This window comes from Musca domestica, unplaced genomic scaffold (assembly GCF_030504385.1).
Source record: "Musca domestica strain aabys unplaced genomic scaffold, Musca_domestica.polishedcontigs.V.1.1 56, whole genome shotgun sequence".
Lineage (NCBI taxonomy): Eukaryota > Metazoa > Arthropoda > Insecta > Diptera > Muscidae > Musca > Musca domestica.
Genome location: NW_026712356.1, coordinates 3,899,107 through 3,915,350, shown reverse-complemented (window position 1 = coordinate 3,915,350; position 16,244 = coordinate 3,899,107).

The following is a 16,244-nucleotide window of genomic DNA, read 5'->3' as shown; positions in this document are numbered from 1 at the left end:
TGATACAATTCCGGTGAATAATGTCGATAAAATCATCAAAATATCGACTATCGGGAGGTACCGTAACATGGCGGCTATGCGAAGACCTGCACAGACCTGCACAGACGATTTTCTGTCATAGGCTGTAGTATTCATTACGAACTTCAATTACCAAATTTGAAATATTTCCGGTGAATTATGTCGCTAAAATCGTCAAAACACCCAATATCGGGAGGTACCGTTATATGGGGGCTATACGAAGACGTGGACTTACACAGACAATTTTCTGTCATGAGCTGTAGTATCCATTACGAACTTCAAATACCAAATTTGAAACAATTCCGGTGAATAATGTCGCTAAAATAATCAAAATACCGAATATCGGAAGGTATGAGGGCTATACGAAGACGTGGACTTGCACAGACAATTTTCTGTCATGGGCTGTAGTATCCATTACGAACTTCAAATACCAAATTTGAAACATTTCCGGTGAATAATGTCGCTTAAATCACCAAAATACTGAAAATAGAGAGGTATTATTATATGGGGGCTATACCAAAACGTGGACCTATATGACCCATTTTCAGTACCAAGAGTCCTGCAGAAATAATATACATTGGAGTACAATTTTAACAACCATCTTCATTTCGTTCGGAAGATAGATTGAGTTTCACATACGGAAAGACGGACGGACATCGCTAAATCGACGTAGAATTTTATGCTGATCAAGAATATATATACTTTGTGGGGTCTTAAATGTATATTTTTACAAACTAAATATACCCTCCATACTATGTGGAGGTGGAGGGTATGAATATAATAACTCTTTGAATTACATTTTTATAATTCCAGCATTCCAGCTCTATCAGTTCACCCAAATAGAAATTTGGTACAATTTAGTACGATTTAGTACTCAAATGTACGAATTTCGAAAGCTTCCAACTTACCGCAATCCCGCACTCTCACAGTAATCCTAATCACCAATAACAGGATTCCGCCTCTATCGGTCATATACAAATTGTACCAAATTTAGTTCTCTCAAAATTTAAAATATACAAAATTTAGTACAATTTAGAACGCAAAGCACGAATTTCTAAAACTACCTACATTGCAATAATAATCTTATTTCCGAATTTCTGCATTCCAGCCCTATCGATTCACCTTAATCGAAATTGTACAAAATTTAGTAATTTTCGGGCATATAAGTAAAAATTTCAAAAAGTACATCCGTACAAATCCTACACTCAATCCCAATCCTATGCCATTAATAATAATTTCATATTTAAGGATTCCAAATTGTACCAAATTTAGTACCGTTTAGTACTTTTCGTCTACATGAGTACACACTTCCAAAAGTACGTCCTTGCGGCGACCCTACTTCTCAACCTGTATTGCCATTTCAAATTCAATTTTTTAGCTCCAACCGTTTACATGTACGAAATGGTACCAAAACCCCTTTGGTACATCCATCATACACTCCATCAGTGACCATAATTTCAAATTCAAAAGTTATATTTCTACTGGTTCGTGAAATACAAAGGGTACTTTTAGTACCTTTTGTACCTTTCAAGTACGAATTTTCAAAAACCCCGCCTTAACTAACATCTTCGGACAAGATTGACCCTCACCCAAATATTCAAGATTTTAACTTCAACTGTTTTGTTTGGGCGTATATGGGTCACTGATGAAAATCCCAGAAATTTAGTTTTTTCGTGAAACCAGGTGTTGATAGGTACCAGAAAATTGTAGGTACCAGAAAATTCAGGGTGAGATGAAAAAACTCCAACCAACTTCAGACTGATGTCATGCATAAGCCACTGTCCAACAGCTGTTAAAACTATTTCAGTGACAGCTCATTATATTTTTTACAAGCGTACAAAAGCATTTTGGTGAGAATTTTACAGAAAAAAAAAATTATTTGTGATGAAATTCAAGGGTGATAGTGTGATATCTTTATATTTGGCTGGAGAACCACAAGTGGCTATCGTTAGAGCACTCCAGCATTTAAATGTGAATAAATATTTTGTATCTCGTACCATCGCTCGTTACTGTAATATTGGTAGCGTAGCCCGACGTCAAGGAAGTGGACGGAAGAAAACAGCAACACGAGCAGAAATGTGTCGAAAATAAAGAAGCGACTTGATAGAAACCCACGTCGAAGTGGCCGAAAAATGGCTGGTGAGCTGAACATATCGGAATATTCCATTTGGAAAACATTTCCAAATTCCAAAAAGTGAAAGAACTTCCACTGAAACAGAAAGAAAATGGACTCAAAAGAGCTTAAGAGTTGATTCGCTTGGCCGAAAGTGGAGAACTGTCGAATTTAGTTTTCTCCGATGAGAAAACATTCGTTGCCCAGCAGTTTGTAAACAAACAAAATGATCGTGTTTACTTGCCAAAGAGGTCAGCTGATACTGAAAATGTGCACCTTCGGGTGGGCACCAGAAATAACAGCAGATGGTTGCCCTTCACTCGTATTAATCGACCGTAGCATCAGAATAAATGCCAAATATTATCGCGAAAATATTCTGGAGGTTGTATTAAAGCCTTGGGCATGCAAATATTTTACCTTGGAATTCCAACAGAACTCAGCACCATCGCACTCAGCAAGCGACACCCAAGAATAGTTACAAAATGAGGTTCCTCGCTTCAATGGTTACCAAAATCTCCGGATACCAATCCATTGGATTATTGTGTCTGGAGTATTTTGGACAGCAAGTTAGGTACTAAAAAATACCAAAGTGTCGATCACCTCAAACAAGCGCTTCGCCGGGAATGTGCCAAAATACAATCGGCCTTTGGCCGTTTAAAGGCCATAATTCGTGTCAAAGGTGACCAATTCGAAAAAATCTAAACTTATTCTAAAATTTGATGCTATTTCCGACATTTTTTGTTTTCATTCAATAAAATTAAAAAAAAAATGTAAAAATAATGGCATCTGACATTCTTGCAATTTTTTTTTCATCTCATTCTGTATATCTGATGCCAAACTTGTTTCACTAATTGAATTATCACTTAAGTAATCCATATGTTAGTATCGGCCCGATTATACGAGTGTACATCCATAATGCAATTTACGGTTTATGACCACCCAGATTTGCTCTGTTTCCTTTCTGTCTACTTCTTCCTCCCGTTCTGTAGAAGTTTACCACATCCCTTCATTACCCATATCACTCGTAATGTTTTTACTGTTCCATAGAATACGTGATTACATCGTCGTCTTCAAATTTGACTTCTCTTCTTGCTGCTTAGTTTGATTCTGCAATAGGCAAATCTACGCAAAGCCTCTTACCCAACAACTAAATTGGCAACTTAAACAAACTTCAGGGCAAAATTTCTTCAAATCAATGATCAGTTAACTCTTCAAACATTCATAACTTGAGTTGGGACAAAGCCAAGAGTCGACACAAACTAAAGGAAAAATCAAGTGGCAAAGTGTGTTCTTGGCGTCTTATACACTTGTTACAAGGTACCCAACAACATCATCTAAAAAGGGGAAACCAAGCAAATCTTCAGTTAATTCCCCGAGGTAGTTATTCACATTACTTGACGTTCCTTTGATGGAACAGAACGAACGAGCAAAGGAACGAACAAAAAAAACAAGAAGACATGCCGTAGAGCCTGAAAGCTATGCGAATTCCCAAGCTTAAAGTCAACATCGTTAGCGTTCCCATCAGCATCAGAGCATTGCTTTCATTTACGTGGATTCGCACACAAAGATACCTGCTCCCACACAAACACACACAGACAAATATCAACCAAGCTAAGTGTCATAGCATCACTCGAACAAAATCATAACAAAGTATCCTTATGCAAGAGATGGCAGGCGTAAAGGGGTCGCCACACATTGGCCTTTGCAGGTGATACCAATCCTCCGTTAGCATGCCTTGTAACTGCCTACTATTTGTCGAGAGTCGCTCGTATTCGTTCGTCTGTTCAGCTGTTGTATTTTGTAGCGTTTGAAAATTAGAAAAGATGTCAAATTAGGTTTTCTCAATTACCTCGACTCCAACGTGATTATATTGACGCTCAGGTGCGACGGAGGTCCATGACAAAAACACACACTCAAGGGATTTTGAGTAAATATTTTCCATTGCATTGCCAATAAAGCAGTGTTGATTATTTGGAATTTCATTTGCGTGGCGTAAATTCATTTATGACACCACCAATTAATTTTGGGCCTTAATCTAATTATCCGGTTATTTTCGGAGCTTATTAGTAAATTCTTGTGAAATGTTTTGCAAATAATTTAAATAATTTTATAATTAACACTTAATATTTGAGATCTGTTTAATTTTTAGGTTAACAAATGGAAAACTGTTTATATGCACACAGTGGCTCAGAATTGTTTTTTATGGCCAAAAACCTACATCGTTTTAACCGAAAGGGACATTCTTACAACTTTTTTTTAGATTTCTTTAGATATATAAAAGTCGACTAATGGACTGTTGAAGAATTTAAAATTTAAGGCTAGAGAGGGTATAAATCATTTGATACAGTCAAAACGTACCTCATCGAAATATCAGTTTTAGACACTAGGTCTCTTTGAACCAAATCTGTTTCAGAAAATTTGCAGTCGATCATCGGGTGTTCGTCTGTCTGTCTGTCTGGCTGGCTGGTCCGCACGATAACTCTCGAAGGGAGTATCCGATTTGGTACAAATTTGGTACATCGTAAAACTCGAATCGAGTTCGTAGATGTTCAATATCGGTCCATTCCTTCTGGTACCTCCCCCACAAAGGGTCAAAATTTTGAATAACCAAAATGGTCATAAAATCCGAAATAAGCATCCGGTTCTCTTCAAATTAAGCAGATCCCATTATAGGATTGGGATATATCGGGGCACTTCTTCTGGTACCTACCCCGCATAGAGTTAAACCAAAACGCACAAGGAAAGATAAGCTTTCAACTCTCTTCAAATTTCACATATTTTTCCTATCACAGATCTGTTGTGAATATGATAAATATCTGATAAATATCAAAATTTCAATACTTTTATCTGTCATGACTTGCGAAACAAGTCAGCGATTCGTTACAACTTGATATATGCAAATTTTTCTCTCAAGCAGAAACTTGAGGTGAATATGGAATTTATAATTCCGCATAAAATTGGATCAAAATGTTTCATTTTCTTGTAGTTGTGCCCATACCAATATTTTATAGATGAGTGAAGTAATCAATATAATCCAAACCTGGCATGTCGCAGGATGAGATAAAAAAACTGCAACAAAGCCGATGGCAATAATTTTTACATTTTTTTAAATTTTATTGAATGAAAGAAAAAAATGTCGGAAATAGCATCAAACTTTAGAATAAGTTTAGATTTGATCGAATTGGTCACCTTTTGGCCCGAATTATGGCCTTCAAACGGCCAAAGAAACCATCACACGCTGCCCTAATATTGCCCTGCGGTATTTTGGCCCATTCCCTGCGAAGCGCTTACTTAAAAAAATAGTGTCAACCTTGCATTCCAAAATACTCCAGACACAATGGCCCAACGGATTGTTATCCTGAGATTTTGGAGACCACTGTGCGCTGTAAAGCGAGGAACATCATTTTGTAACCATTCCTGGGTGGCGCGTGCTGAGTCCTGTTGGAATGTCCAAGGTCTGCGGCCAACATGTTTGCGTGCCCAAGCCTTTAATACACCCACCAGAATATTTTCGCGATAATATTCGGCATTTATTCTGATGCCACGGTCGATGAATACGAGTGGAGAGCGACTATCGGCTGTTATGGCGGCTCACACCATCACCATGCCCTCTTTTGCAAGTAAACACGATCATTTTGTATGTTTACAAACTGCTGACCAACGAATGTTTTCTCATCGGAAAATTCGACAGTTCACCAGTTTCGGTCAAGCGAATAAATTCTTTAGCTCTATTTTTTTCCTGTTGAAGTATAAGTTCTTGCATTTTTTGGAATTGAAATGGTTTTGCCCCGAGCTCATTTTTCAATTTTTGCCAAATGGAATATTGCGATATGTTCAACTCACGAGCCATTTTTCGGCCACTTCGACGCGGGTTCCGATCAAGTCGCTTCTTTACTTTTCAAACTATTTCTACTGATGTTGATGTTTTCTTCCGTCCACTTCCTACTTTACTTTACCAGTATCACAGCAACGAGCGATGGTACGAGACACAAAAGATTTATTCACATTTAAATTATGGAGTGCTCTAACGATGGCCACTTGCGGTTTTCCAGCCAAATATAAAGAAATCACACTATCACGCTTGAATTAAATCACGAATAACTTTTTTCTGAAAAATTCTCACCAAAATGCTTTTGTACGCTTGTAAACAATATAATGAGCTGTCACTGGAATAATTTTAACAACTGTCGGACGAGTGGCTTAGAAATGACAGCAGTGTGAAATTGGTTGCAGTTTTTTCATCTCACCCTGTATAGATAAGGATACAATTATTCAAAATTTGAACCGTTGTTTGGGAGGTACCAGAAGGAGTGGACCGATCTATCAGTTCTTCATACCAGATCTTGTGTTGGTAGAAATATTGAGATGTGCGCAATTTTAAGACAATCGCAATCTTATTGGACCGAGTGGACCGATTTTGTCTATTTTTGCACCTGACATGGCACTGATACAAATATTGGGATTTGAAAAATGTAAACAAAATTGGATTATCTTCTCGTTTTATACAGAATATTATTATATTATACTATAAGTCACCAACAATAAAACCACATTAAATATCATTTCAAGATGCCGAATACCATTCACTGTTAGCGCTTGACCTGCCTCATTTTATTAAAAAAAGCAGTAAAGAAAGTCCTAAAGTCGGGCCGGGCCGACTTTATGATACCCTACACCACTTTGCTAATTTAGTAGAGCTCGGCATAACAATTAAAAGTTTTTATGGGAGAATTCAATCATACACGCTAGGATTATAATTATAATTTAAAGTTCAAAGGACTAAATATGCCGAAGCATTTGAATCTCTTAAATTCGGACTTGTATTGCCCATTCGGTGCAAAATTAATTTGAAATCACATAAGGATATATATGGGAGCTATATCCAAATCTGAACCGATCTCGATAAAAATTGGCAAAGATATTTCTGAGCTGTATTTGATATATTTCCCTGAATATCGTTGTTACGGAGTGCATATTACGGCTTTGGGTAACATATATGACAAATTGGATGAACAGTATATATGGGAGCTATAGTTATATCTGAACCGATCTTCCAAATTTGGCATACTACCTTCTAGACTCAATTCGGTCGTATGTGCCAAATTCCATCCCATTTGTGGAAATATTAGACGTTTGGTGCACAATAAAAGGTAAATCGGAGGAAGTTATGTATGGGAGCTATATCCAAATCTGAACCGATCTTGATAAAATTTAGCAAATATATTTCTGAGCTGCATTTGATATATTTCCCCAAATATTGTTGCATATTACGGCTGCGGAGGACAAAACAACAAATCGGATGAACAATATATATGGGAGCTATAGCTATATCTGAACCGATTTCGATCAAATTTGGCATACTTATTTTGAGGCCTAATTTGGTTGTATGTGCAAAATTCCATGCATTTCGGGCTAATATTAAACGTTTGGTGCACAATAAAAGGCAAATCGGACGAAGATATATATGGGAGCTATATTAAAATTTTTTACCGATTGTCTATAATTTCAATAGGGTACGTCCTTGGGCCAAACAAAATATTTTTGCAAAATTTCATCTGGATCGGGAAATAAATGCGACCTGTACTTTGTTTACAAAAATACATGGACAGACGGACGGACGGACATGCATAAATCGACTCAGAATGTGATTCTGTGCAGATAATCAAAAGGAACTATGGGTCTATCTCGTTTCCTTTTGCTCGTTACAAACAAATGCACAAAGACATAACACCCTGACCACCTTGTGATGTAGGGTATAATTAATGATTCATTCAAGCCAAAAACCACACCACTCAGTTACACTTTGAGAATGCATTTGCTTCTCCAGAATCACTCCAGGATTTTCCTAACCACAAATGCCACAATTCTGTCTATTGGGGCATCAAGATTAAAATTTTCATTGAAGATAATTATATCGGTAAAATCGAACATTTTTATACCCCAGCCAGCTATACACTTTAACATATACCCTCTATAGCCACATGGCTGAGGGTATAAGAAAAATGTGTTCGAATATGACAATTCAAGCTAACAATAGACACACCATTAAAAATTTTAGATTTTCTTACTTTGTATTTTTGTACGGAATGCGTATTTGTTAAAATAATTGCAGTATGATTATTCAACTTATACTCACACCCAACTATGATAGTAGCAGCCTAAAAGTCCTTTCCAAAAGATCCTTATTTTAAGGCAGTCTTGAAAGTAATTCGTCATAGCTATATCATTCTTGTTAACATTCGAAAATTTTCGGATTTTTGTCCAAAAACCAATTATTTTTTTTCTAAAATCAAGTTATATTTCATATTTTCAATTTACCTCTATCCGCACAAAATATAAATGGCAAAAAAGCAATTTATTTATATTAACTTTTTGCTCTTTCTGCCACCTCTACGACAATTAACTAAAATCCTTTTATTCAATTTCACCAAACGCTATCCTCTGGCAGTAATTATTTTGCCAGTCATATATCACTTGACTGCATGCCTGCCTGACTTTCAGCACCACCACCGCCACCACCATATGGCCAAGTAATTATTTTGAGAAGTTAAAGTGCAGAGGCAAAAAGTGAAAAAAAAATCTGTAATCTCTGGCCTATCAACTGCCGAAAAGACATAAGCCAAAGCAATTAGTTATAAACTAAACTGCAAAAACGGCAGAGAGATATCCTTGCGGAAAAATAAAGATTTTAAATGATTTTTCCTCTTTGCAAGCTTAGCAAGCAAGGTCTGCCTGGGTACGCTGTGGCCCTGCAGAAACAAACAAACACGCAAACCCAAAGATATTTACACATGGCCACAGCCAGCTCGGTCACCACCCTCAACTTCCTTGGACCGGAAAAAGACAGCCTCTGGTACAGGGGACACATGTTATAGTTTCACTTAAATTTGTTCAAAGCATAAGTGAACACACACACACAGACCCCCGTAGAGGGGAACCCTCGCTACAAAATCATATCACTGCCAGGAATTGTGTTGAGTTCGGGCACGAGGGTAACATCTTCTTTCGTGGATTTTCATATTCATATGGTTAGGGGGTAAGAGACAGCAGCTCTTGTTTATCCTTGAGGCCTTTACTCCAACTAGAGCATAGCAAGTGTGGAGTTTGTTGGAGTTTTAGTGTGCGTACCAGGAGCAGCAGCAGGACACGTGCATTTTGTGTTGTAAGGGACTTTGCCGTAAATCCCCACAGAAACAAAGCAGCAACTCTAGATAGAATTCCGGGGATAAGAAATCATTAAAAAATAAATCGTTTTTTTTTTTTCTTTTGGGGAATATGCCATGGCGATATGGTCGTAGATTCCTTTTCTTTTTAAGGACACCATATATAATTGAATATACGACAATGCTTCCTTGCATGCATACTGCCTGGCTGGTTGGTTGGAAATAATTATCTTGTTATTGTCATTTACCATGTCTAGACCATATATCCGAAATCTTTTCTATCAGCTTTAAATTGGCAATATTTTTTATGAGCTATGATATCTCGTTTTCGTTAATTGTTTCCGGTTGATTAAGGAGTGAATTGAAATTAAATACATGCGATTTATATAATTCAACAATTTGAAGAAAATGGTAGGCTAACAGGTGTGTATTTCAACGCCGATTACACTATGCAAAAAGTTTCGAGAGATATAAATTTTGGTTTTTTAGGCCAAATGTTGCTATGGCCGTTATATAGTTTTGACCATATACAAAGGTACCCTTCTAGTTCGAGATATATTTCTCAAATATTTATGAAATTCGACAGTGATTTTTGGATAACATCCAGAATAATTGGAACGAAATCCAGCTTTTGAAATAGCTTCGCTGTGAGTATAACTTCGATTTCAAGTATTTGTATGTTTCGGCTTTCCATTTAATTTTGCCACATTTTGACGAGGAAATATTTATTAAACCAGTAAAGAAAGTCTTAAAGTCGGGCGGGGCCGACTTTATGATACCCTACACCACTTTGCTAACTTAGACGAGCTGCACATAACAATTAAAAGTTTTTATGGGAGAATTCAATCATACACGCTATGATTATAATTATAATTTAAAGTTCAAAGGACTAAATATGCCGAAGCATTTGTGTCTTTTAAATTCGGACTTGTATTGCCCATTTGGTGCATAAATAATATGAAATCGGATAAAGCTATATCCAAATCGGAACCGATCTCGATAAAATTTGGCAAAGATATTTCTGAGCTGTATTTGATATATTTCACAGAATATCGTTGTTACGGAGTGCATATTACGGCTGTGGGTAACATATGTGACAAATCGGATGAACAGTATATATGGGAGCTATAGCTATATCTGAACCGATCTTCACCAAATTTGACATACTAGCTTCTAGACTCAATTCGGTCGTAATAATTTCATCCAAGTTGCGCAAATATTAGACTTTTAATGCACAATCAAAGGTAAATCGGACGAAGTTATATATGGGAGCTATATCGAAATCCGAACCGATCACGATAAAACTTATCAAATTTTCTGAGCTGCATTTGATATATATCCCCAAATATTGTTGTTACAGAGTGCATATTACGGCTGCGGAGGACAAAAATGACAAATCGGATGAACAATATATACGGGAGCTATAGCTATATCTGAACCGATTTCGATCAAATTTGGCATACTTATTTTAAGGTCCAATCTGATCGTACGTGCCAAATTCCATACTAATCGGGCTGATATTACACGTTTGGTGCACAATAAAAAGCATATCGAACGAAGATATATATGGGAGCTATATCTAAATTTTGACCGATTATTTCCAATTTCAATAAGGTTCGTCGTTGGGCCAAACAAATGATTTGTGCAAAATTTTATCTGGATAGGGCAATAAATGCGAACTGAACTTTGTTTGCAAAAATACATGGACATACGGACGGACGGACATGCATACATCGACTCAGAATGTGTGCATATCATCAAAAGGAACTGTGGGTCTATCTCGTTTCTTTTTGCCTGTTACAAACAAATGCACAAAGACATAATACCCTGACCATCTTGTGGTGTGGGGTATAAATATGGATGACATTGATCCGGAGGAGATGTGGTTTCAACAGGATGACGCTAGGAGCCATACGGCGAACGCAACCATCGACTTATTGAAATCAAAATTTGGTGATAAATTGATTTCGAGAAGAGGACCTGTCAATTGGGCTCCAAGGTCGTGCGATTTGAGACCTCTCGATCATTTCCTGTGGAGCTACGTGAAGTCATTGGTTTATGCTGATAAACCAGCAACAATTAACGCCTTGGAGGCCAGCATTGTTCGTGTTATTCGTGACATACGGCAGTGCAGCAGTTCTCGAAAAAGTGGCCAAAAATTGGACGTCCAGAATGCACTTCGTCAAGAACAGCCGCGGTGCCCATATGCCCGAAATCATTCTCAAGTGTTAATGTCACGTATTGATTTTTCGAGTAAAAAAATTGATTAAAATTTAATTTTTTGTGTTATTTTTTACAATTTCAAGTTCTATGGGGCTTAAAAAACACCCTTTATATATGAATTCCTGGCATCATCATTTAGACTCTAGAGGACTTCTTGGACCTATAGTAGAATTCTAAAATCTTTATGACAATATTTTAACTTGCCCCGAACCCGTTTAGAGTTAAATTGAAATTAAATATATGTGATTTACATAAATCAACAATTTGGGAAAAATTATAGTTCCTAATGAATACAGAGGGAGATAAAAAACCGCATAAAGTCAAACGGCATAATTTGTATTTTTTTTTTTTTTTTTTTGATTGAAAACAAGAGTTGTCACAATAGACCAACGGATTGGTATCTGGAGATTTTGGTGGCCATTGTGCGCTGTAAATGAAGCGAGGAACCTCATTTTGTAACCATTCATTGGTGGAGCGTGCTGAGTGCGATGGTGCTGAGTCCTGTTGTAATGTTCAAAGTCTGCTGCCAAAATGTTTGCATACCCAAGGCTTTAATACACCCCCCACGGTCGATTAATACGAGTGGAGAGCGACCATCGGTTGTTATGGCTCTGGTCTTCGCTTGAGTTATGGTGGCCAACCGAGGGTGCACATTTTCAACTTACCTCTTTGGCAAGTAAACACGATCATTTTGTTTGTTTACAAACTGCTGGACAACGAATGTTTTCTCATCGGAGAAACCCAATTTTGGCAGTTCATCACTTAGGGCCAAGCAAAGCAACTCTTTACCTCTTTATACCCTACACCACAAGGTGGTCAGGGTATTATGTCTTTGTGCATTTGTTTGTAACAGGCAAAAGGAAACGATATAGACCCATAGTTCCTTTTGATGATCTGCATAGAATCACATTCTGAGTCGATTTATGCACGTCCGCCGTCGGTCTGTCCGTCCGTCTGTCCGTCGTCTGTCCATGTATTTTTGTAAACGAAGTACAGTTCGCATTTATTGCCCTATCCAGATGAAATTTTGCACAAATCATTTGTTTGGCCGCAGGACGAACCCTATTGAAATTGGAGATAATCGTTTAAAATTTAGATATAGCTCCCGATTTGCCTTTTATTGTGCACCAAACGTGTAATATCAGTCCGAATAGTATGGAATTTTGCACATACAACCAAATTAGGTCTGAAAATAAGTATGTCAAATTTGATCGAAATCGGTTCAGATATAGCTATAGCTCGCATATATATTGTTCATCCGATTTTTTATTTTTGTCGTCCGCAGCCGTAATATGCACTCCGTAACAACAATATTTGGGAAAATATATCAAATACAGCTCAGAAATACATTTGCTAAATTTTATCGAGATCGTATCAGATTTGGATATAGCTCCCATATATAACTTCATCCGATTTACTTTGGATTGTGCACCAAACGACTAATATTTGCCCAAATTGGATGAAATTTGGCACTTACGACCGAATTGAGTCTAGAAGCTAGTATGTCAAATTTGGTGAAGATCGGTTAAGATATAGCCATAAATACTGTTCATCCGATTTGTCAAATTTGTTACCCACAGCCGTAATATGCACTCTGTAACAACGATATTCAGGGAAACATATCAAATAGAGCTCAGAAATATCTTTGCCAAATTTTATCGAGATCGGTTCCGATTTGAATATGGCTCCCATATATATTTTTATCCGATTTCAATCAAATGGGCAATACAAGTCCGAATTTAAAAGATACAAATGCTTCGCCATAATTAGTCCTTTGAACTTTAAATTATAATTATAATCATAGCGTGTATGATTGAATTCTCCCATAAAAACTTTTAATTGTTTGCGTAGCTCTACTAAATTAGCAAAGAGGTGTAGGGTATCATAAAGTCGGCCCCGCCCGACTTTAGGACTTTCTTTACTCGTTTTATTCTATTTTCTTTCTATTGCGGTACAAGTTCTTGCAATGGCTTTACCGACCATTTCTCGGCCACTGCGACACGAGGTTCGATCAAGTCGATTCTGTACTTTTTGAACCATTTCTGCTGATGGTGCTGTATTCTTCCGTCCACTTCCTTGACGTCGGGCTACGCTACCAGTATCATGGTAACGATCGATGGTACGAGACACAAAAGACTTATTCGCATTTAAATGCTAGAGTGCCCTAACGATAGTCACGTGTGGTTTTCCATCCAAATATAAAGAAATCACACTATCACGCCTGAATTCCATCACGAATAATTTTTTTTCTGGAAAATTCACACCAAAATGCTTTGGTACCTAAACAATATAATGAGCTGTCACTGGAACAATTTTAACAGCTATCGGACGAGTGGCTTAGAAATTACAGCAGTCTGAAGTTGGTTGCAGTTTTTTCATCTCACCCTGTATATTCTTGAGCTGCGTAAAATTCTAAGTCGGTTTAGCTATGTCCGTCTTTCTGCTTGGCTATCTGTTCATTTGTCTGTTTGTTGTAATCACGCCATCTTTCACATGCGTATTTTTTTCAGTAGGAAAATTAAGTTCTTAAATGGAGCATGTCAGTATACGTTTAAATATAGGAATTGAATTGTTTCACATGTTGTGTTAGAAAATCTTACCGAACTTTAAATACCCTCCACCATTTGGAACGAACTTGGCAATTCTAAAAAATAATAAAATCCGTTGAAAAGTTTGTTAAATCTTAAAAATACCGAATGTAGCTGTTATATTAGGGTCTATACGACGACATGGACCTGTATAGGTAACTTTTGCCATAAACCATTACAATACTCAAGTACGAAACTTGAATAAAAAAATTCGGTGAATAATGTAGCTACAATACAAATATCGGGAGGTACAGTAATATGGGGGCTATACTAAAACGTGGATCTGCACAGACAGTTTTCTGCCATAGCCTGTAGTACCTATTTCGAGCTTCAAATACCAAATTTGAAACATTTCCGGTGAATGATGTCGCTAAAATCAACAAAATACCGAATGTCGGGGATACCGTTATATCGGGGGATATACGAAGACGTGGACCTGCACAGACAATTTTCTGTCTTAGGCTGTAGTATTCTTTACGAACTTTAAGTACTAAATTTGAAACATTTCCGGTGAATAATGTCGCTAAAATCATCCAAATACCGAATATCGGGGGGTACCGTTATATAGGTTTATTTTCTGTCCCAGGTTGTAGTATCCATTACAAACTTCAAATACCAAATTTGAAAGAATTCCTGTGAATAATGTCGCTAAAATCATCAAAGTACCGAATATCAGGCGGTACCGTTATGTGGGGGCTATATGAAGACGTGGACCTGTACAGACAATTTTCTGTCATAAGCTGCAGTATCCGTCACAAACTTTAAATACCAAATTTGAAACAATTGCGGTGAATAATGTCGCTAAAATCATCAAAATACAGAATGTCGGAAGGTACCTTTAATTGAGGGCTATACAAAAACGTGGACCTACATGGCCCATTTCCAATACCAATAGTCCAGCAGATATAATATACACTTGACTAAAATTTTATCAATCAACTTCATTTCGTTCGGAAGATAGGGTGATTCCCACAGATGGACAGACGTACGGACACCGCATAGAATTTTATGCTGATCAAGAATATATATACTTTGTGGGGTCTAAAATGTATATTTCCAGGTGTTACGAACGTAATGACACATTTAAGATACCCAGACATTCTTGAGATATAAGCATTCTAGCTAACATCTCCTCCTATTGCATATACACATTGTATACAGGGTTGCCCATATTCGACGGACCCATCTGGCAACGCCATAACTTTTGACAGAGATGTCACATCGCTTAATGACATACCGCGTTTGAAGCGTCAGTCCAAGCAGATTTTTACCATGAACCAATACACGCCACGAGAGTGCTCTTAAATAGCTGAAATTTACATTCAACAGAAGAAGTCAATTGTGAAAAAAAAATGTGAGAAGTGTGCCTTCTAAGAACACCATTAAGCGTTTATACGAAACATTTTCGACTGGTAAGGCTCTTTCTAATCCGAAGAGGCCATATAAAAGTCGACTAAGGCGATCGGCAGAGAATATCACTGCCGTACGAGCCAGTGATGAGAGGTCCCCAAGAACATCCCAAAAACGCCGTTCTCAGCAGTTGGGCATGGCTCGGTCCACTTTACAACGGATTATTCGCATTGATTTGCATTTGTTCCCGTACAAAATTCAATTGACGCAAAGAATGTTGCCTGCGGATAAGCCTCGTCGATTGGAATGGGCCCAATGGGTCCAAAGGTCCGTCGAATATGGGCAACCCTCGCTATATATATTCGATATATTTACTATCGGCATTTACGTAACATTTAGAATTGACCTCTTCGTCTATTTGTGATTTCGCCGGGTTTAAAAATATTCGCGGTTTAATGGAAAATTTGATTTTTATTTAACACAAATGTTATGGTCTATTCCACCCTCTAAATATTACACGATGACCTTTCAAATTGGAAGCTAAGCTAAGCTATAGCCGCATGCTAACTTCCACGTCGATTGATCTGTAATTGCGACCTGTACAGTAACTGCAATATCAGGAAATTTTTCACTTTTTGGTCCATTTCCACCCCTAAATATTATGCGATCATATCCAAAAGCAATAGGGTTCTATTCTGGCCCTAGCCCCACCTCCATTCTAAATTTCGTGAAGTTTGGGCCATAATTGCGACCTGTAGAGTGATTACAAATTAACATGGACAGACGGAC